The sequence below is a fragment of the Ovis canadensis genome, chromosome 14 (genome assembly GCF_042477335.2).
Source record: "Ovis canadensis isolate MfBH-ARS-UI-01 breed Bighorn chromosome 14, ARS-UI_OviCan_v2, whole genome shotgun sequence".
NCBI lineage: Eukaryota > Metazoa > Chordata > Mammalia > Artiodactyla > Bovidae > Ovis > Ovis canadensis.
Genome location: NC_091258.1, coordinates 64,545,379 through 64,566,873, shown reverse-complemented (window position 1 = coordinate 64,566,873; position 21,495 = coordinate 64,545,379). Strand labels below are relative to the sequence as shown.

The 21,495-nt window shown below is 49.2% G+C and overlaps 1 long non-coding RNA gene and 1 pseudogene across 2 annotated transcripts in view; one reads left to right on the top strand and one right to left on the bottom strand.

Annotated features, from left to right (window-relative positions):
- Nucleotides 1-15,843, top strand: part of LOC138418505 (cell adhesion molecule CEACAM6-like) — a 34,756-nt pseudogene extending 18,913 nt beyond the window's left edge.
- LOC138418944 (uncharacterized) overlaps nucleotides 1-21,495 on the bottom strand; it is a 90,884-nt gene that overhangs the window by 61,964 nt on the left and 7,425 nt on the right. The window lies entirely within an intron of this gene.

Genomic DNA, 21,495 nt, shown 5'->3' with positions numbered 1-21,495 from the left:
CCTAGATAGCATATTCAAAAGCAGAGGCATTACTTTGCCAACAAAGGTCCGTCTAGTCAAGGCTATGGCTTTTCCAGTAGTCATGTACGGATGTGAGAGTTGGACTGTGAAGAAGGCTGAGCGCCAAAGAATTGATGCTTTTGAACTGTGGTGTTGGAGAAGACTCTTGAGAGTCCCTTGGACTGCAAGGAGATCCAACCAGTCCATTCTGAAGGAGATCAACCCTGGGATTTCTTTGGAAGGACTGATGCTAAAGCTGAAACTCCAGTACTTTGGCCACCTCATGCAAAGAGTTGACTCATTGGAAAAGACTCTGATGCTGGGAGGGATTGGGGGCAGGAGGAGAAGGGGACGACCGAGGATGAAATGGCTGGATGGCATCACTGACTCGATGGACGCGAGTCTGAGTGAACTCCGGGAGTCGGTGATGGACAGGGAGGCCTGGCGTGCTGCGATTCATGGGGTCACAAAGAGTCAGACACAACTAAGCGACTGAACTGAACTGAACTGAAGGCCACTTCTGAATGATTTGTAAAATTTGCTCTATATTTATAATAAATATTGTGTATCAGACACCAACATGCTGCCTCGCAGTTGGTACTGCTTTCTGCATTGCCTTCCTTACAGGCAGAAGAAACAGAAACTGCTCAACAGGGAGTCACAGTGAGCCTGTTTCTAAGTCCAGAGGTATTTGATCCTGGGATCCGAGAGCCCGATAAATTCATGCGCACACCAGCTGACAAAGTGCATCCACCTAGAGCCACAGGTCACTGCTGCAACCTGCCTGGAAGGACCTGCCTGTCTTCCTCTGAGGAGAGAAGGAGAGAAGATGATTTCGTGAGTGAAAGGTCTGCTGTGCTCTTCACTAGGGACATACCACACTGCCCACGCGGATGGCTCCAGTGCATCCCAGGCCTGATCCAGCGTTCACTCCCACAGTCTCCATGGGCTCAGGTGTATAGAAATCTCTCCAGCACGCCCCGCCTCCTTGTTCCCTGTCCCTTTTTTCTGCCCCTCAGAGAGTCAGAGCTGTTCTAACCTGGATGAAGTGAAGTTGCTCAGTCATGTCTGACTCTTTGTGATCCCATGGACTGTAGTCTACCGGGCTTCTCTGTCTATGGGATTTTCCAGGCAACAGTACTGGCGTGGGTTGCCATTTCCTTCTCCAGAGGATCTTCCTGACCCAGGGATTGAACCCAGGTCTCCTGCATTGCAGGCAGATGCTTTACCCTCTGAGCCACAATTCCACCAAGAATTAGCCTGTCATCTCATCTCCTTCACTTCCAAGCAATTGGAACATGTGCTCTTTCCCCTCCTCATCCCCTGACCTCCTGGCCCTCTGCTGTGGTGCCTCCTTCCCAAGACCACTAGAAGCAGCACTAAAATCAGTACCCAGGGGGATTCCCTGGTGGCTCAGTGGTGAAGAATCTGCCTTCTGCCACAGGGGGTACTGGTTCAATCCCTAGTCCAAGAAGATCCCACATGCCACGGAGCAACTAAGCCCACAGGCCACAGTTACTGAACCCATGCTCGGCAACAAGAGAAGCCACCACAATGACAAGCCAAGCCCCACAACTAGAGAGTAGCCCCCGCTTACTGCAACTAGAGAAAGCCTGAGCGCAGCTACAAAGACCCTGTGTAACCAAAAAGAAATAATTAGAAATAATATGCTGGCTTCTAAGTCTGTAAGTGAACAAAGAGTCAAGCAAACTTCATTGTTTGCAGGGTCCAGCTCCAGCAGCCAGGGAATCAGCCTGAAGGGGTGAGCGGTGTCAACGGATGATGATGTAACCTCTGACTCATGGTATGGAACTACATGTTTATTTCAAGCTTCAGGTTTTCTTTTATACTTTGAAAAAAGCATGAGGTTTGACAGTTTTAGTTTCCCCCACCAAGATTTACTGTCTCCAGAAATCATTGCTGCCCTACAAACAGAGTTCCTGCTTCAGTGATTCTCTCAGAATCAGCTTTACTATCTATTATCTACTTTCTCTTATGTGTCCTATACTTAATTTGTGATTACACTGAAACTCATGCCAAATTCCTCAGTTTATTTCTTATCTTTCTAAATCCTGTTTGCCCCTAGCATCTTAAGATCACTATCTCCTAAAAAGCCTTCTCAGTTCAGTTCAGTTCAGTCACTCAGTCGTGTCCGACTCTTTGCGACCCCATGAATCGCAGCACGCCAGGCCTCCCTGTCCATCACCAACTCCTGGAGTTCACCCAGACTCACGTCCATCGAGTCGGTGATGCCATCCAGCCATCTCATCCTCTGTTGTCCCCTTCTCCTCCTGCCCCCAAATCCTCACAGCATCAGAGTCTTTTCCAATGAGTCAACTGTTTGCATGAGGTGGCCAAAGTACTGGAGTTTCAGCTTCAGCATCATTCCTTCCAAAGAAATTCCAGGGCTGATCTCCTTCAGAATGGACTGGTTGGATCTCCTTGCAGTCCAAGGGACTCTCAAGAGTCTTCTCCAACACCACAGTTCAAAAGCATCAGTTCTTCGGCGCTCAGCCTGCTTCACAGTCCAACTCTCACATCCATACATTCCAGCTATTCTTAATTATTCCTAAACCCTAAACTCAGCAAACTTCTTTACCGTAAACATTCCCCTCACAAACAGGTCTCAGATAACAATCCTTCCCATGGCCTCAAGCTGTGGCCTCCATGCTCATCCTGGGACATTCTTTGTAAAGATCTTGAACAAATGTCAATGGTCACTTTATAGATTATTTTCTGGGCACAACTGCAGAAGGCTTTGTGCTTTCTCATGTTTCTCTCAAGAACAATAAGCACCTTAAACATTCTTTCCAACCAACTCAACTGAAGAAAGGAAAGAACAAGTCAGAATCACAAGGCCTCACTCCTTCATCCCAGGACTGTGCCTGTGAGATGAGAGGGGTTTGGGACCATGCCTCCATTTTGTCAGTAATGCCTAATGTGGCTCCCGACAATTGTTGTGTTATTCCAAGAAATTGCCACTGACACCAACCTTCAGCACCCACCACCCTGATCAGGCAGCAGCTGTCAACTCACAGGAAGGACCCTCCAGCAGCAAAAAGAAGACAACTCACTGAAGGTTCAGATGGTAGTTAGCATTTTTGACAATAATATACTTTTACATAAGGTATAATACACTGGTTTTTTGGACATAATGCTATTGCATACTTAATAGACTACAATAGAATAAACGTATCATTTTGTATTGAGGTAATGTTGGACTGTGAAGAAAGCTGAGTGCCGAAGAATTGATGCTTTTGAACTGTGGTGTTAGAGAAGACTCTTGAGAGTCCCTTGGACTGCAAGGAGACCCAACCAGTCCATTCTGAAGGAGATCAGCCCTGGGATTTCTTTGGAGGGAATGATGCTGAAGCTGAAACTCCAGTACTTTGGCCACCTCATGCGAAGAGTTGACTCATTGGAAAAGACTCTGATGCTGGGAGGGATTGGGGGCAGAAGGAGAAGGGGACAACAGAGGATGAGATGGCTGGATGGCATCACTAACTCGATGGACGTGAGTCTGGGTGAACTCCGGGAGATGGTGATGGACAGGGAGGCCTGGCATGCTGCGATTCATGGGGTCGCAAAGAGTCGGACACAACTGAGCGACTAAACTGAACTGAACTGAATGTTGATTTACAAAATTGCAGGTTTACAGCAAAGTGATTCAGTTACATATATATTTCTTCTTTTTCAAATTCTTTTCTATTATACGTTATTACAGGATATTGAATATAGTTCCCTGTGCTATAAAGTAGGTCCTTGTTGTTAATTTTATATATAATAGTGTATATCTGTTAATTCCAAGTTCCTAATTTACCCCCCTTCCCCTTTGGTAACCATAAGATGTTTCCTATGTCTGTGACTGTAAGTGTGAATACATCCTCCAAAAGTGCCCTGACATACCCCAAGTTCATGCACTTGCTTTTCCAATGGTCTAGAACCAAGCCACAATATCTCTGAGGTATGTGTGTGTAGAGAGAAAAAATAAAAAAAGAGGAAGAGGGGACCAGAGAGGCAGGAAGGACTGAGAAGAGAGGGAGGGGCCTGGGCAGAGACCCTGCCCCCGGGTCTCGTGACCCAGGGAAGTGCTCCTGCCCCAGGTGGAGGCGCAGCCAGAGGGGGGAGGACAGCAGAGCTCACACAATGAACATTAGTGCTGTGAGCACCTCCTCACAGAGAGAGGGACACAGCAGACAGCAGGCACCATGGGGACCCCCTCAGGCCCTCCCCGCAGACGGTGCATCCCCTGGAACAGGCTCCTGCTGGCAGGTGAGAGGGGACAGTTTTCAGGGAGGAGGCGGAGACTGGAGAACAAGAGCCTGGCTGGTCCCTGGGGGAGACAGGGCTCTGAGAGGGGACAGAGGGATTCTGTTCAGACCTGAGGGCAGAGGACAGCGGACCAGGGAGGGAGGGGGGCTCAGCCACAGGAGACTCTGCATGAGCTAGAGCTGGCGAGGGGCGGGAGGACTCAACTGCTGTAGGTTTTATCAGTTATTCTTCACTGAGCAGTAACTGTTGAAAACTGATGACGATAATAATAATTTATGTCTTCATTTCACTACAGAAAAAGACATAACCAGGACAGTAAACACTGTCCTTACCTGGCACCCTTAGAAGCTGACAAATAAACACCAGGCTGTGGAATTCCTGGGAACTCTCCTTCCTTCATCCCCAGGTACTAATGTCTGGAGCCTAGTCCAGGCCCTGGGTTTCAAGCAGGATCAGACAAGCCCCTGCCCTCATGGAGCCCGCGCTCTGTGGGGAGGAAGACACACAAGCAGAGAGATGGAGAGTGTGCTGGCAAGTGCTACAGGCATCACGCAGGAACCGGAGCGGGGAAGGATCAGCAGTGAGCACAGAGGGTCTTTACAGCAGCTGGTCGTTGTGGAGTCATCTCCCAAGAGGCCCTGAGTGTGAGCAGACGTGTGAGGGCCGCGAGGGGGTGAGCCAGGGACAGCTGGGGAAGCAGAGGAAAAAACGAGCCCAAAGGCGCTGAAGTGACCGAGGGTCATGCTGCAGATGTTGAAACAGTAGGACACACATACATACACACATAAGCACACACACACACACACACACACACACACACACACCCAAGGTGGAGGGATGAAGAGATCTGTTCAGGACCCAGGCACCATTTTTCCATCCCAGCACACAAGTCAGAATATTAACTGGTTTCTCTCTCTTCCTTCCTAGTCTCACTCCTAAACTTCTGGCCCCCACCCACCACTGGACAACTCCCTGTTAAACTGTTGCCCCACCTTGCCAAAGAAGGGACGGATGTTCTCCTACTTGCTCACAGTCTGCCAGAGAAGCCTCTAGGCTATGCCTGCCTGGCACAGAGGAGAAAGAGTAGACAGCACCCAGCTAATTGCATCATACAGAGTAGACTCTAATGCACCTACCAAAGGCTCTGCCCACAGTGGTCGGGAGACACTTTACCCCAACAGGACCCTGCTGATCCAGAACGTCGTCCAGAAAGGCACAGGATCCTACACGCTGCCCGTTGCAAAGAATGATTTACAAACAGAAAGACAAATCGGACATCTCTGTGTATACTGTGAGTGCTTCCTATCTGACCTCGGAGTTTAGGGGGAGGGGGGTGAGTTCTATTCACACACTGTGGCGTTAAAATGTGGAGCTGAGACTCAGAACACCTCCTACATGTGGTGGATCAACAATCAGAGCCTCCCCAGCAGCACCAGGCTGGAACTGTCTGAGGACCACAGGATTCTCACTGTACTCGCTGTGACAAGCAATGACAGAGGACCCTATGTGTGCGAAGTCAGGAGCCCAGTGAGTGTCAGCCACAGTGACCCATTCACCCTGGATGTCCTCTGTGAGTAACCTCTGTTCCTATGTGGTCCAGGCTGCCTACCCAAATCCACGCTGCCAGAGGCCAGGCCATACCCATCCCTGTCAGGCCTAGGCACACGGACTCCCACCCCCGGACACCGAGACTGGCCGTGACTTCCTGTTTCAGGCAAGTTCAGGCAGGCCCACCTTAAATCAAGATGGAGAGGGAAGGGGCTGCTCTGTCTTGAGGAGCTGAGGATCACCAGAATATAATGGGAGAAACAGATGAATATGTCAGACTCACAATGAGTGAGCATGAAGGGGAATGATGAGAAATTCTTCAGACATGCGTGTGAACAGCTCAGAAGAACCTTTGGGGCCCTAATACAGACCAAGAATTTCCCTTCCCTCTGATTGCACCACGTGTGGCTTTATGCTCTTTGCTTCAGATGGCCCCGCCGCCCCCACCACTTCCTCCTCAGACTCCTGTTACCATCCAGAGGAAAACCTGCCACACAGGATCCTTGGCTTGTCAATGCGAAGCCCCAGAAATACGCCCAGGTTCTCTTTATCCCCAACCATACCATGTACTCTCAGACCCAACATTACCTGACAGGCCTGGATAGCACCACAGTCAGAAAATCAGGGTCTCTAATAAGTGGTCCATGGAGCATTCTGACTGAGCCTCAGGTGGAGATCTCTCTGGTTTTCTTTCTTTTTTCCCTATCTTCTTTCTCTCTTTCAAGAGAAGGTTGGAGGGGTGGGAGGGAGAAAGAAAGAGGCAGAGACAGAGAAGTGAAGTGACCCCATGGACTATATAGTCCATGGAATTCTCCAGGCCAGGATACGGGAGTGGGTAGCCTTTCCCTTCTCCAGGAGATCTTCCAACCCAGGGATCGAACCCAGGTCTCCTGCATTGCAGGCGGACTCTTTACTCACCTGAGATATGAGGGAGGCCCAGAGAGAGAGAAGGGAGTGAGAAATAGAGACGGGGGAGAGAGAAAAAGAGGGAGAGAGACCCAGAGCGAGACTTCTCTGGTCTAAAACATCCGGGAAGTAATTATTAACCAAGCTGTGTCCCATAGACAGTTCCCCTAGTTTATAGAAGGACTAGTCTTTACAGCCTTTTGTTAAAACCATAACCACTTCTCTCCAGAGATTTCGTTCACCATGATATTCACTCCACAGGCCAGGATTAAAACACTTCTTCAGATTAAGAAATCATTCAACTATAATCTCCCGTGGTCCTAAGACCATGAAAACGAACCTGATCGTCTTCATTCCCAACTAAATTATTTCACAAATGGGAACACATTCCTTAAAAATATAAAGCTGTTCTGGTTCCTTAATAATAGAAAGTTGTCTGCCCAAAACATGGAGAGGGCTGGCAAGCCTGCCTCCCCAAAATAAACAGATGTGTGAAGGTCCAGATAGTCAAAGTTATGGTTTATCCAGTAGTCAGGTAAGGATGTGAGAACTGACCATAAAGAAGGCTGAGTGCCAAATAATTGATGCTTTCGAACTGTGGTGCTGGAGAAGACTTTTGAGAGTCCCTGGGGAGTTGGTGATGGACAGGGAGGCCTGGCGTGCTGCAATTCATGGGGTCGCAAAGAGTCGGACACGACTGAGCGGCTGAACTGAACTGAACTGAACTGGACAGCCAAGAGATCAAACGAATCCATCCTAAAGGAAATCAACCCTGAATATTCATTGGAAGGACTGACGCTGAAGCTGAAGCTCCAGTACTTTGGCCACCTGATGTGAAGAGCCGACTCATGGAAAAGACCCTGATGCTGGGAAAGATTGAGGACAGGAGGAGAAGAGGGCAACAGAGCATGAGATGGTTGGATGGCATCACCGACTCGATGGACAAGAGTTTGAGCAAGCTCCGGGAGACAGTGAAGGACAGGGAGGCCTGGTGTATCACAGCCTGCGGGTCACAGACAGACATAACTGAGCAACTGAACAACAATGTACTGAATGAGAGGGGCTAACATTTATCCTGTCACAGATCTTTGGATAGGGTCACGCGGAAGCGTCACAGAAGATTTCCACCTGATGATGAGGTTGCTGGATACATGGGCTGAGAAGAGGTTCCCGGGGCTGATACCACAAGCTGTCCAATACTACAATGTTGTTCCAGCAACCAGGCAAGGGTCCCCCTGGTGTGATCTGGGGGTCAGAGATGTGAAGTCATCTCTTTCCTGTTGTCACCTGAACAAAGACCCAGGGCCTTCCTCACAGTCGCCTTTACAGAGGTCACTGGGCCCCGAGACTGTGGAGGGAGCAAGGCCCAGGCCCCTGACCCATTCTCAGTCATTTATCTCCTCTGTCTCTCCACAGCCCCAGTGGCACAGCCCTCCCTCCAAGCCAGCAACACCACAGTCACAGAACATGACGGTCCCGTGGCCCTGACCTGCCTCACAGATGAGACTGGGGTCGCCATACGCTGGCTCTTCAAAGGCCAGAGATGACAGAGGGGATGACCCTCACCCCCAACAACAGCGCCCTCATCCTAGACTGGGTCAGCAGAGGGGACACTGGGAATTATCAGCGTGAGGTCTCCAGCGGGGGCAACTCCAGAATACGTGACCCCTGTGGGCTGAGTGAGTGACCGTCATTACCCCCTGTGTTAGTTGCTCAGTCCTGTCTGACTCTTTGCAGCACCACAGACTGTAGCCCGCTAGGCTCCTCTGTCCATTGGATTTCCCAGACAAGAATCCTGGAGTGGGTTGCCATTCCTTTCTCCAAGGGATCTTTCCAGCTCAGAGACTGAACCCATGTCTCCTGCATTATCGTCTAATCCTCCAGTGAAGCCCATTTTAACATGGATAACCTTAATTTCACCAACAATTAGCCTATCATCTCATTTCCTTCACTTCAAGCAATTGGAACGTGTGCTGTCTCTCCCCTCACCCCCTGATTTCTCCTGGCCCTCGGCTGTGAAGCCTCGTTGCCAAGACCGCTGGAAGCAGCAGTAAAATCAGTCCCTGGGACTTCCTGGGCAGCCCAGCGGTGAAGACTGCACCTTCCACTGCAGACGTTGCCATGTCCTCCTCCAGGGGATCTTCCCCACTCGGGACTGGATCCGTGTCTCTTACGTCTCCTGCAGTGGCAGGCAAGTTCTTTACCTCTAGTTCCACCTGGGAAGCCCCAGTGAGGTATTAACGTCTGAATCTCCTTTTTCTTATGTGTACAGTGGTGTTTATATGCACTTTTATAAAGTTTTGTGATAGGCTTTCCAAGGAAGGTGGAAATCACACAGCAGACGTGTATTCAGGAAGCAGGGCTTCCCTGGTGGCCCAGCTGATAAAGAATCCACCTGCAGTGCGGGAGACCTGGGTTCAGTCCCTCAGCTGGGAAGATCCCCTGGAGAAGGGAAAGGCTACCCTCTCCAGCATTCAGGCCTGGAGAATTCCATGGACTGTATAGCCCATGTGGTCTCAAAGAGTCCAACAGGACTGAGCGACTTTCACTTTTTCACTTTCAAGTGTTCAGTATGCTAGCTGGCACTGCTGTGACTGCAGGCTTGCCGGCACACTCGACTCCACGTCCCTCCCCCTGTCTTTCTTAGTTGCACCATCGTCTCTACAGTGGAAGTGACACCATTTCTCCCCAGGATGGGCGGTGGTCGTGTGTGGTGAGAGATGGGGGCCTTGAGGACTGTAATTTGCGCAACATAAACTCCTACGACTGTGTGTTGTCTGTTGGCCGGTTAGGTCTCTGGTTTGCAGTGCTCTCACGGCCTCCAGTTTCTCACTGAAATTCCCTCTGACTGCCACATCCATCATTGAAAGTGGGGTGTTGTCGTGTCACTGTTGCGACCGAGCTATTTCTCCCCTGGATGCTGTCCATTTTGATTCACAAATCTGGTGCTATGTTGTTAGGTGCATGATGCTTATAATTGTTCAATTTCCTTGGCGAATGGAAAGTTTTCTCGATATGTAAGGTCCTACTTTGTCTCTTGTAGGTGTTTTTGATTTAGAGATTATTGTATCAGACACTCATACAGCCACCACAATTCTCTTTTTATTACTATTTGCATAGAATATCTTTTTCCAACCTTACTTCAACCTTCTATGTCTTTGTATCTAATGTGAGTCCCGTGAAGAGAGTATAGAGATGGGTCATAATTTTAATCCATTCTGTGATTCTCTGCCTTTAATTTGAAGGTTGAGGCTATCTATGAGTCAAATACTTCCTGATAGGAAAGAGCTCTGCCATCTCGCTACTTGGTATTTGTCCTATTAATTCCTCTATTTCTTCCTCTTTGGTAGTTAAGTGGTTTCCTTTCTTAACTGTCATTTTGATTCTGTTCTTTCCCTGTCCAATGTATTTCAGTTCTTTCCTTAGTGGCTAACTTGAAGATGACAATTAATATCTTATACAGGTGTATATTGAGTTGAAATACCAATTAGATTCTATAAAGTATAATACAATATGTAGTATACATCTCCATTTCCCCCATTCTATACACTTATTGTCATAGATTTCAGCCATCATTATACAATGTATGTCCGTTATATAGATTTATAAATATTGTTTCATGAAATACCTTTGAAATGAAAAAGAAAAACAAATGATTACAAAAAAAGACAATAATATTGGCCTAAATAAGATACTGTGTCATCTTGACCACTGTTCTTTATATATTCCAATGACTTTGAGTTACTGTCCAGTGTTTGTTCAGTCATCTGAAAGGATTCCTTTTACATTTCATATGTGGCTTGTGTCCAGGGAATTCACTTCCTTGACTATAGTTTATCTGGGAAAGTCCTAATTTGGGCTTCACTGAAGGAGACTTTTTCTGTACATTGCTTTCCTGGTTGACAGTCTTCCTTTTAGGACTTAAATCAGTGGTCCCAATACCTTCCGGCCCCTTTTCTCTGATGTGAAATTTCATTTTCACCTTATTGAAGATCCACTGTACATGATAAGTCACTTCTCTCTTGCTGCTTTAATCATCCCTCTTTCCCTCGGTCTTTCAGTGATTTGACTATATTATGACAGAACACCTGTATCTTGAAAGATCCTTTTTTTGGAGTTCCTTAACCACCCTTGGACTGTGAAGAAAGCTGAGTGCCGAAGAATTGATGCTTTTGAACTGTGGTGCTGGAGAAGACTCTTGTGAGTCCCTTGGACTGCAAGGAGATCCAACCAGTCCATCCTAAAGGAGACCAATCCTGGATGTTGATTGGAAGGACTGAAGCTGAGGCTGAAACTCCAGTACTTTGGCCACCTCATGTGAAGAGTTGACTCATTGGAAAAGACCCTGATGCTGGGAAGGATTAGGGGCAGCAGGAGAAGGGGATGACAGAGGATGAGATGGTTGGATGTCATCACCGACTCGATGCACATGAGTTTGGGTGAACTCCGGGATTAGTGATGGACAGGGAGGCCTGGCGTGCTGCAATTCATGGGGTCGCAAAGAGTCGGACACGACTGAGCGACTGAATTGAACTGAACTGAACCACCCTTGATATGTAATCTCTCATTTAGTTCAGGAAGTTTTAAGTCATTAATTTTTTATATTTTTTCATTGCTTTTTTCTCTCTTCTCCTTCAGGAGCTGCCATACTGCATATGTTTGTCCACTTGATGGAGTTCTGCATAATACTTTGCCTGGTTTCACTATTCCTCATTTTTTTCCTTCCTACTCCTCAGTCTGAATAATATTTTTTCTATCTTCATGTTCACTGATTCTTCTACCTGCTCAAATGTGCAGATGAATCACTCTTGTAAGTTATTGCTTTCGGTTCTTATACTTCAGCTTCAGATTCTCTTCAACCGTGGATAAATAATTTAACAGTAAGAAAGAACGTGTTATTCTTGAGGAGCAGGCTCTTCTCAGACTTCTCCAATATGGATACAGCCATCCTCCCACACTAACAACTACAGTACTTTAGACATGAACACTGATTATAAAGCTACCTGGGTCAATCTCAGACAAGCACATTAGGAGTAGAAACACACAAGAGAGAGAGAAGGCTAGTTTTGGACCCTGAGAAGGAAGGCTCATCCCAAGGAGCACTCAGATGGCATCAATCAAGGAGCTGAACTTGTCCTCAAGTTTGATGTACACTCTTCCCTCTCTAAATGATCAGGAACCACAGACAAAGTCATGTTCTTCAGTAGTGAATTCCTCCCTCCTAGAATCCCTGTGCACATTCCAAGCTGGGTGCAAACAGGCCAAGTGATATGGGGACAAGCATCCCATGGTCCGTGAATCAGTGAGCAGAGTTTACAGCTCACTGAGAAGGTGGTGCTGGTCCAAGACAAGCAACAGTGTCAGGATGGAGGATGCAGGGTCCCATCAGTGTGAGGTGTCCCCCCAGTCAGAATCTGCAGTTGTGACCCCAGCTCCCCAGATGAGCCCTGTGAATGACCCTCAACACCTTACATCTTCCCTTGTAATTTCACTGGAAGCTGGTGTGTAATGAATGCAAATAATGAGGGTGTGGGGAGTCTCCTTTCAGAGCCTGTAGAAGAATGTGTCCAATCAACCGTGCACGACTCAGCTATTCTTGTCATGGTTTGGTTAATATTTGTGTGCAACACACTGTGAGCAACACACTGGATCTTGTGCCTCAGTTTCCTCACCTATAAAACTGGAGACCAGCTGGATCTTAGGGATGCTGTGAGGATGTTCACTAGGAAGATGATGAGATTAAAATCCTTCCCCGGGTGCCTACACAGAGTCAGCACGCAAGAAATCTTTTAACAGGTGATATTTTGTTTTTCAACATTGTTGTTTTGGGCTGTAAAGTCCGACAACTTGATTGCATTTTGTTTCATCCAGCCCTAGTTATATGACTTCCGTTGAGTTATTGAACTATTATGTGTCTCAGATTTATGTATGTACAGTGGGGCTCACAACCCCTCCCTCATGGAGGGGGAAAGATCCAAACAGATGGGTGTAAAGGATTTCCCACTGTGCCAGTCACACGGGAGGACCTAGAAACAGTTGGCTAATATGATTACCACTAATCAGTGTTGAGTGGACTGGAGAGGACCTGCCCTCTAAGATCGACAATAGTGATGGAAAGGAAAAATCACAGGGAGGGGGCATAATGTGAGACAAAAAGAGTCCTTCAAAGGAAAGTGAACAGGACATGGAAATGGCTACAGTGAGAGAATGGAGAGTTAGAGCAAACCCAGGGTTTCAAATATGATAAAGAGGAAAACGATGCAACCACGTGCGGTGGGAGAGTCAGGAGGACACCGTGATGACAAAACAGCCAGCCACACAGGCCTCAGAGCATTTCCTTCCTCCTAACCAGGCCCTCTCCCGTAAGACTCCCCTTGGTGTTCCCTCCAGTGAACTCGGACCCCATTTCCCCTCTCTCTTTCTCTTCTGCTTTCAGGGAGAGAAAACAGCCGAGCCCTCGGTGTGGGGGCCATTACTGGCATCATGATTGGGGTCCTGCTTGTGCTGACGCCCCTGGCTGTCCTGGGGCGTTTGATTTTCCTTCACAGGTACAGTGGCATTCCCAGATGCTGCTCCTGCCCCAGGTTGACGCTAGTCCTAGAGGAAGGACACCCCATCCTCCAGTTTCCAGCCTGGATCTCCAGGACCTCCCCACTTCCCCACAGATACTCTCTCTTGTTCTTCAGTTCCTGCCTCACCTGGTATTGACCTGTGGCGGCTTCCTTAACACCGTCCTCATTTATTTTGTTATTTAGTTGCGAAGTTGGGTCCATCTCTTTTGCCACTCCATGGACTCCTCTGTCCATGGAATTTCCAGGCAGGAATACTGGAGTGGGTTGCCATTTCCTTCCCTAAGGAATCTTCCTGACTCAGGGATAGAACCCACGTCTCCTGCATTGGCAAGCAGATTCTTTACCTCTGAGCCACCAGGGAAGCCTCATCTATCAGTTAACACAATTAAGACCCCTCCATGTCCTAGTTCCCTATATGTAGGCTGGCAGGTAGTAAGTACTCAGAAAAAGGTATCTCTTCCTGTATATTTAAATCCAGCTACTCTATGAGGGGCAGTCATGGGGCCAGGATCTGAGGGGCATCCTGACCAAGGTCATGCTTGGCCAGAGAGTGGAAGTCTGGACAGGCCAGGTGGGGTCAAATGCCCCCAGCTGGCAGATGCATTAACGACACCCCCGATGCATGAGACAGAACATCGTACCTGGTCAGCGGGTGGTGGGATGTCTTTACACTTCAGGTCCAGGTGATGGAGACAGAGGACAAGGCCGCTGTCACATTTCAGCAGCTCCCCGGTGAGGGCAGGGGGCCACAGCAGCGACACTGCCCTCAATGAGACCCCAGAGTCGCTGGCTTCCCTTTCCTCCCCACGCACTGGCCCTGCTCTCTCCATAAGCATGATGCGTCCGCTCAGACAAAGCTCTGGATGGATGGATGCCTTTCCCAGAGCCCTGGTCCCTTCAGTGGCCACTTTCTTCTGAACCCTATTAGCCTATGGTCCTGCCCCTCTGGACTCAGGGCAGATACAGCTTCTTAAGGACTTTCCTCAGCGTCCTTGCTGGGCCCTCCCCTCTAAGCGGCCTTGGTGGAGAAAGGAGGAGTCCAGCCTCTCCTTGGACGTGGGGATCCTCCTGTCCCGTGTTCTGACACCAAAGCCTTGACTTCCCTCTACACTCCTCACAAATATGCCTGTTTTGTTTTTCTTCCCTAACCCCAGCTGCCTGCACAACAGTGGGAACTGGCCCCCAGCGTTCACCTCAGGTGTCTGTTCCGCCCAGGACAGTGGGCGCCCCGGGCAGGCCCTGCCCTGTCTGTTCTTGCCTGCCTCCCCCAGGGTCTCTGGCCCTTTCTCTGGGGCTTCAGCACAGCAGACCCTGACTGGCTAGTCTGCTTGTCCTGTGGCTTATAATCCTGGGAGGCTCTCTCTCCTTCACTGGGGCCTGAAATTGCCAGTGTCTCTCCCTTGGTGGGGCTCTTTCTCCCATGGTTCTCCGGAAGGTGGACTCTCAGCCTCTCCTGAGAGAATGGGCTAAGCTTCCTCACATGCTCGGTGGTAACTCCTGTCTCCTCCCAGGACGTGGTCCCTCTGGCAGCTCTGTCTCCCCGGTGAGTACATCCCTTCCTTGTCTCTTCTCCCCAGCGTCCCTGCTTCATAGGCTCAGGGCAGGGGGACTGTCCAACCCTGACGCACTGTGCAGACCCCTTTCACTTGAGGGTAGTTGACAGTCGCTCAGTCATGTCCGATTCATGCAACCCCATGGACTGTAGCCCTCCAGGCTCTTCTGTCTATGGAATTTTCCAGGCAAGAATACTGGAGTGGGTTGTCATTGCCTTCTTCAGGGCATCTTCCTGACCCAGGGAATGACCCTAGTTCTCCCACACTGTGGGCAGATTCTTTACCTCTGAGCCAACAGGGAAGCTCAATAAGAATTGTTAAGACATGCCAATTCCCACCATGCCAGGACCTGGATGCGTTTCAGTTACATGATCACCTACCACCTTATCCTGAGGCTGCCCTGGGCCCCTCACTTGGCCTCAAGAGAACCTTGGAGTCCAGAAGGAACCAGCTGGGCCCTGGATTATCAGTCAGGGGAGCCAGGCTAACAAGGGTGGGATACACAGCTCAGATAGGATTTGGGGTGGGGACTTCGGGCTTGGAGATGGATGCTTGGGAGACATGACTCTCCTTCCCTCTCCACTGATGCCCACTCTCTCCCATGCCCCAGGTCTCCCCACCTGATGCCAGGCCACCAGTTCCCATCTACCAGGTGAGTGTGTGGAACCAAGTTCTGGTCTTATAAGCCCAAGGGGCTGAGGAAATGCCCCCTTTACACCTGGCTATGTTTGGAGGTTCAAGAAATAGGAGGAAAGATGGAAAATGGGATGAAGAGGAGGTGGGTCTGGACCAGAAACCTCTGATACAAACCAACCCCCCCCCACAGTGACACCCTGGGGGACCCAGGGCTGGGAAGTCCCTGATACAACATCTGAGAAGGTTACATTAGCTTGGAGGCATCGGTTTTCTTCTGCAGGAATTACTACGCCCCGACACAGACGTTTACTGTCATATCAGCCACAAAGCAGATGTGGGTCCTTAGTTCCCCTTGACACACCTGCTTACGGACTGTGGGAAAGAGCTTACCTGAGACCCAAGACCCGAGTGAGGTCAAGGCGAAGAGCCTGAGGCAGAGAACCAGCTCTGATCCCTGAGGGTATTTGGGAATCTGGGTCCAGCATCCGGGTCCCTCCTGGATTCCTGGAGACCCTGACAGGCTGCCCTGAACCCTAGATGGACCAGAACTCAGGCTACCATTCCCACAGTTGGAGGGAGGAAGGCCCACAGGGCAAGTGACTGGGCCTGTGACCCACTGTGGACCACCCAAGATCTGAATAAAGAGCACTTCCCCCTTGTGGCTCAGCTGGTAAATAAAGAGCACTTCCCCCTCGCATTGGATTGCAGGTGGATTCTTTACCAGCTGAGCCACAAGGGGAAAGTGCTCTTTATTCAGATCTTGGGTGGTCCCAAGGTTCCATCCCATGGTTGGGAAGATCCCTTGGAGAACAGAAAGGCTACCCACTCCAGTATTCTGGCCTGAAGAATTCCATGGACTATACAGTCCATAGTGTCCCAAAGAGTCGGACGCAATTGAGTGACTTTCACTTTCACTTTCCCCTTGCTTTGCAAAATATACTGCACTTGGGTCTTGTCCAGCCAGTAATTCACCTGAATCTCTGCTCCATTCTCTCCTGGGTCCCACAGGGAAAGTATTAACTCTTAAGTTACCTAACCTGCCCATCTATTCCCTGGGGGAAAGCACAGGGAAGAATGTGAGGATGGTGGGGTTGGGGACCATACTAACAGGAAAGGAGGGTCACAAGACCCCTGCCCAGCCACGTGGGCAATCAGCTGTCCTCACGCTGCCCTGGAGTCATGGACAGCTCTCAGTGTTTGATTGCTTGTAACTGAGTCTCTGGAGCACAGAATATGGGATCCTTTGATAGCCTCTAGCACATGAGTCAGGAAGGAAGAACAAGTCATGGGTGAGACAAATATTATGGGTGAGGCCCCTTTGCAGCCTCTTAGCATCCTAAACCCTCTGGTCCTCCTCACCAGGCCCTGCTGGCCCCAACTGGTGGCCACCTCAAATGAATTTTTGTTGTTCAATAGCTAAGTCATGTCCGACTCCTTGGGACCGCATGGACTGCAGCACACCAGGCTTCCCTGTCCCTCAATATCTCCCAGAGTTTGCTCCAAATCATGTCCACTGAGTGATGGGACAGGAACATTTGTCTGTCCCCAGATCCAAGATCCAGAATGCCTACTCTCTCCATGGGTTTCTGTTGTGTCTCTAAGGGCCTAAGCGCTGAGAAAATCGTTCCCTCTGGGGGGACCCAGAGGAGCAATCAGAGTCACCAAAGTAAGAGGGACCCAGAAGCCATGCTCTGAGCAAGGCCCTCCCAGAAATTTCCCATGCCCTCTGTCCACTTCCCACTGGTTTCCACTTTGCTCTCTAATGTGAATTCTGAGTCTCCCCCCACCACACACACACACACACACACACACACACACACACACACGCACACACGTGAGCCTCAGGGCGGAGTTGCAGGCTCTACCTAAAACTCAACCTGGCTACCACGGCAAAGGGCCCATCTGTCCCCTCCTCAAAGTGTCCCGAGGGCCTTCCTCCCCGGATCTCACCTGCAGCCCCCACCACACACCTGGGATAGCAGTCTCAGTCTCTCCCTGAGGCCCCTGCGGTAGGTGCTGTTCTCACATAGGTCCGCTGGGATAGGTGCCACGCTCACACACATGTAGCAGGCGTGTGCACAGGGCACAGAGGCCACGGAAGACAGGTGTGCTCAGCCAGTGGCCAGTGTCGTGTGTGCTGGGATGAGATGGGAGGCAGGAGAGACCGCCTGCAAAGCTTCCAGTCATGACTGAGATCTACATTACTCCTTATCCCCCTGCACACAGCCTTGGATGAGACAAAGTGACACCTCTTACAGTTCCTGATTGTGCTGTAACAAATCAACATAAATTCAGTGGCACAAATCTACCCAAATCAAAGTGTCAAATATGACCCTGTTCTTTCTGGATTCTACAGACAGTTCACTTCTTTGCCTTTCCAAGCTGTGAGAGGCTGCCTGCTTTCCTGGGTTCGTGACCCCTTCCTCCATCTTCAAAGCCAGCAGCGGAGCATCTTGAAGCTCCCCAAGCTCTGCTTCCATCCTCCCAATTCCTCTGGCTCTGCCTCTCCTGCCTTCCTCTTTCATTTGTAAGGAACATTGTGAATGTATTGGGCTCAGCCAAATACATTCCCCACCATAATCTCCCAGTCACCCCCACCATATCTCCCATATACCCCCAAATAATCTCCCAGTCACACGATCGGAATTTCATCTGTAGTTTTCCTTAGTCACGGGGCACATTCTTGGGCTTTTAGCATGAGGCTGTGCAACCCCCTCAGGAGTCTTTGCTCTGCTACCACTCCTCTCAAGGCCGGAGTCATCATCTTCCCTCACTGCAATCTGCTCTGGGCATCTTGGACTTTGTCATCCTGATGTGGGGTCAAGTCCAGCCATGATGTCCACAGCACCATCACTGGCCCTGAGCCCTGGAGACAGAGGCCAGTCCACACTCCCTGCAGCTCTCTCCACCTGTTCTTTTCTGTGAAGTGAAAGTTGTTCAGTCATGTCCAACTCTTTGCGACCCCATGGACTGTAACGCACCAGGCATGTCTGTCCGTGGGATTCTCCAGGCAAGAATACTGCAGTGGGGAACCATTCCCTTCTTCAGAGATTCATCAAACCCACATCTTCTGCTTTGCAAGCATATTCTTTACTGTCTGAGCCACCGGGGAAGCCTCTTCTTTTCTAGCAATGCTCGATTTTTCAGAATGGAAAGAAAGCAGATGTGACTCAAAGACCACAACGCCTAAGTCAGTAGGTGGCCTGTGTTCATCAGCACCATGGACAGTATCTCTGCTGTGCTCAGCCCCAGGGTTCAGCAAGAAGGGGCACCTGGATATCCTGCCCATTTCTATTCTATGAGAACAATGAACACAGTAGAATGTGTTCAGGGATAACCCAGTTTGCTCCAGTTTATCAATCATAAGCACTTTCTTCTCTCTGTGTATTAGTTATAGCTACACCCATGACAACTTCCAGGTGAATGATTCCTACACATGGAGAGTGTCATCCAGGAGGCTGGGAACTAACCATCCTCGCAGAGTATCTCCCTGCCTCTGAGAGTCAGATAACTGTCTTGTCTTCAACTTAGAGGGAACGTTTCATGATTAAGTCCTGACCTCCAATGCCTGACCTAGGAGACAGCGGTTACCTAGCCTGGAGGGTTCCTGAGCACATCCTGCTGCTGCTGCTGCTAAGTTGCTTCAGTCGTGTCCAACTCTGTGCTACCTGAGAGACGGCAGCCCACCAGGCTCCCCCCTCCCTGGGATTCTCCAGGCCAGAGCACTGGAGTGGGTTGCCATTTCCTTCTCCAGTGCATGAAAGTGAAAAGTGAAAGTGAAGTCACTCAGTTGTATCCAACTCTTGGCGATCCCATGGACTGCAGCCTACCAGGCTCCTCTGTCCATGGGATTTTCCAGGCAAGAGTACTGGAGTGGGGTGCCATTGCCTTCTCCGAGCACATCCTGTTGTCCCCGAAACCCCAGATGCAGCCCCTCCCCCAGGGAGCAAGGTTGAGCAGAACGCCTGGGCTACCCTCGCAGCTCCTCCTGTCTGAGCCCCAAGCCTGGTGTCAGAGCCTTTGCCATCTCTCTGTGCTTCCAACAGAGCAAAGATCCTGCTGAAGGACAAGTGGGGCCTGAAGACCAGTCTCCAGGGTAGAAGCCATCTCCTGAGGGTGCCTCCATCTGCCTGTGAACCCCAGGGAAGAGAAGGAACTAGGGCTCCCACAGTCACTCCCAACTTCCTCTTCCCCACTAAGGTCCCATTGACAGGGGTAACTCTGACAACTCAAACCCAGCCTTATACTTCCCAGGTCTAATCCATCCAGCATCCCTAATGGTCATTCAAAACACTCAAGTACCCAGTATAATGGTCACCTGGGTACCAGGGGCCTCCCCTGTGCGGGGGACTGCCCGTGAAGGGTCAAGTCTTGGGAGCTGCTCAGCAGGTATGCAGAGCCCTAGGACATGTTCCTAAGCTCCCTGTCCCGCCACCCTCAAGAATTTTTATAGCCCTTAAGACTCCAGGATGTCCAGTTCCTGCAACATGTCCTAGAAGATAGATTATCTTATTATGTATACAATGGTAAGGGTCTGGTGATTCTCTGTACACAACTGGTGATTGTATCCTGAGATTAAAAAACAACCTTGTGAATGTCATAAGTCACGTACTTTACCCTATATATACTGCAGCACAATAAAGCAAGGTATCAGCCATTTTGGGCTGATCCTCTCAACCCCATCTTTTGTCTCTCTCTTATTTTTCTTAGCGGGGACGCTCCGTTCTCTCCCTGTGCAGGTGCGACTCTTGCTTGTGCTGGCCGCGGCAGGTGGCACCCAACGTGGGGCTCGAGCTCGACAGTTTTCCTCGCCACTACTCTTATTAATTGAAAAGAGTGAGTATATGAGTATACAAGTGAATTAAATTGAGGAGGAGTAGTAAGGTATATAGTTGAGAGTATAAATATGGGACAGACGCATAGTCGTCAATTGTTTGTACATATGTTAGCTGTAATGTTAAAACATCGGGGAATTACTGTTTCCAAACCTAAATTAACCAATTTTCTTTCATTTATTGAGGAAGTTTGCCCTTGGTTCCCCAGAGAAGATACAGTAAATTTAGAGACATGGAAGAAGGTAGGGGAACAAATTCGGACTCATTATACTTTACATGGCCCTGAAAAAATCCCTGTTGAAACTTTATCCTTTTGGACACTAATTCGTGATTGCCTGGACTTTGATAATGATGAATTAAAACGTTTAGGAAATTTATTAAAACAGGAAGAAGATCCTCTCCATGTTCCTGATCCGGAACCCAGGTACGCTGTTCCCGAGGGAGTTGAAGGCGACCCTCAGTTTTTTAAATTATCGCGTCCTTCGGATAATGATGATTCACTTTCATCCACAGATGAGGCGGAGTTAGACGAAGAAGCTGCTAAATACCATCAAGAGGATTGGGGGTTTTTGGCACAAGAAAAGGGGGCATCAACACCTAAAGATGATTTGGTTGAATGTTTAAAAAACCTCACTATTGCTTTACAGAATTCAGGAATCAAGCTTCCTAGTAACAACGCTAAATCTCCTTCTGCTCCGCCTCTTCCCCCTGCCTATGCTCCTTCTGTTGTGGCTGGTCTCGATCCCCCTCCAGGGCCTCCTCCACCATCTGAGATCATGTCTCCGATGCAGAAGGCATTGAGACAGGCACAGCGACTTGGTGAGGTTGTCTCTGATTTTTCTCTTGCTTTCCCTGTCTTTGAAAATAACAACCAGCGTTTTTATGAATCACTGCCTTTTAAACAACTGAAAGAGTTAAAGATTGCTTGCTCGCAATACGGTCCTACCGCTCCATTCACTATTGCTATGATAGAAAGTTTGGGTACTCAAAATCTACCCCCAAATGATTGGAAACAAATAGCTAGGGCCTGTCTTTCGGGGGGAGATTATTTACTATGGAAATCTGAATATTTTGAACAGTGTGCTCGTATAGCTGATGTTAACCGACAGCAAGGTATACAGACCTCCTATGAAATGTTGATTGGTGAAGGCCCTTACCAGGCTACTGATACTC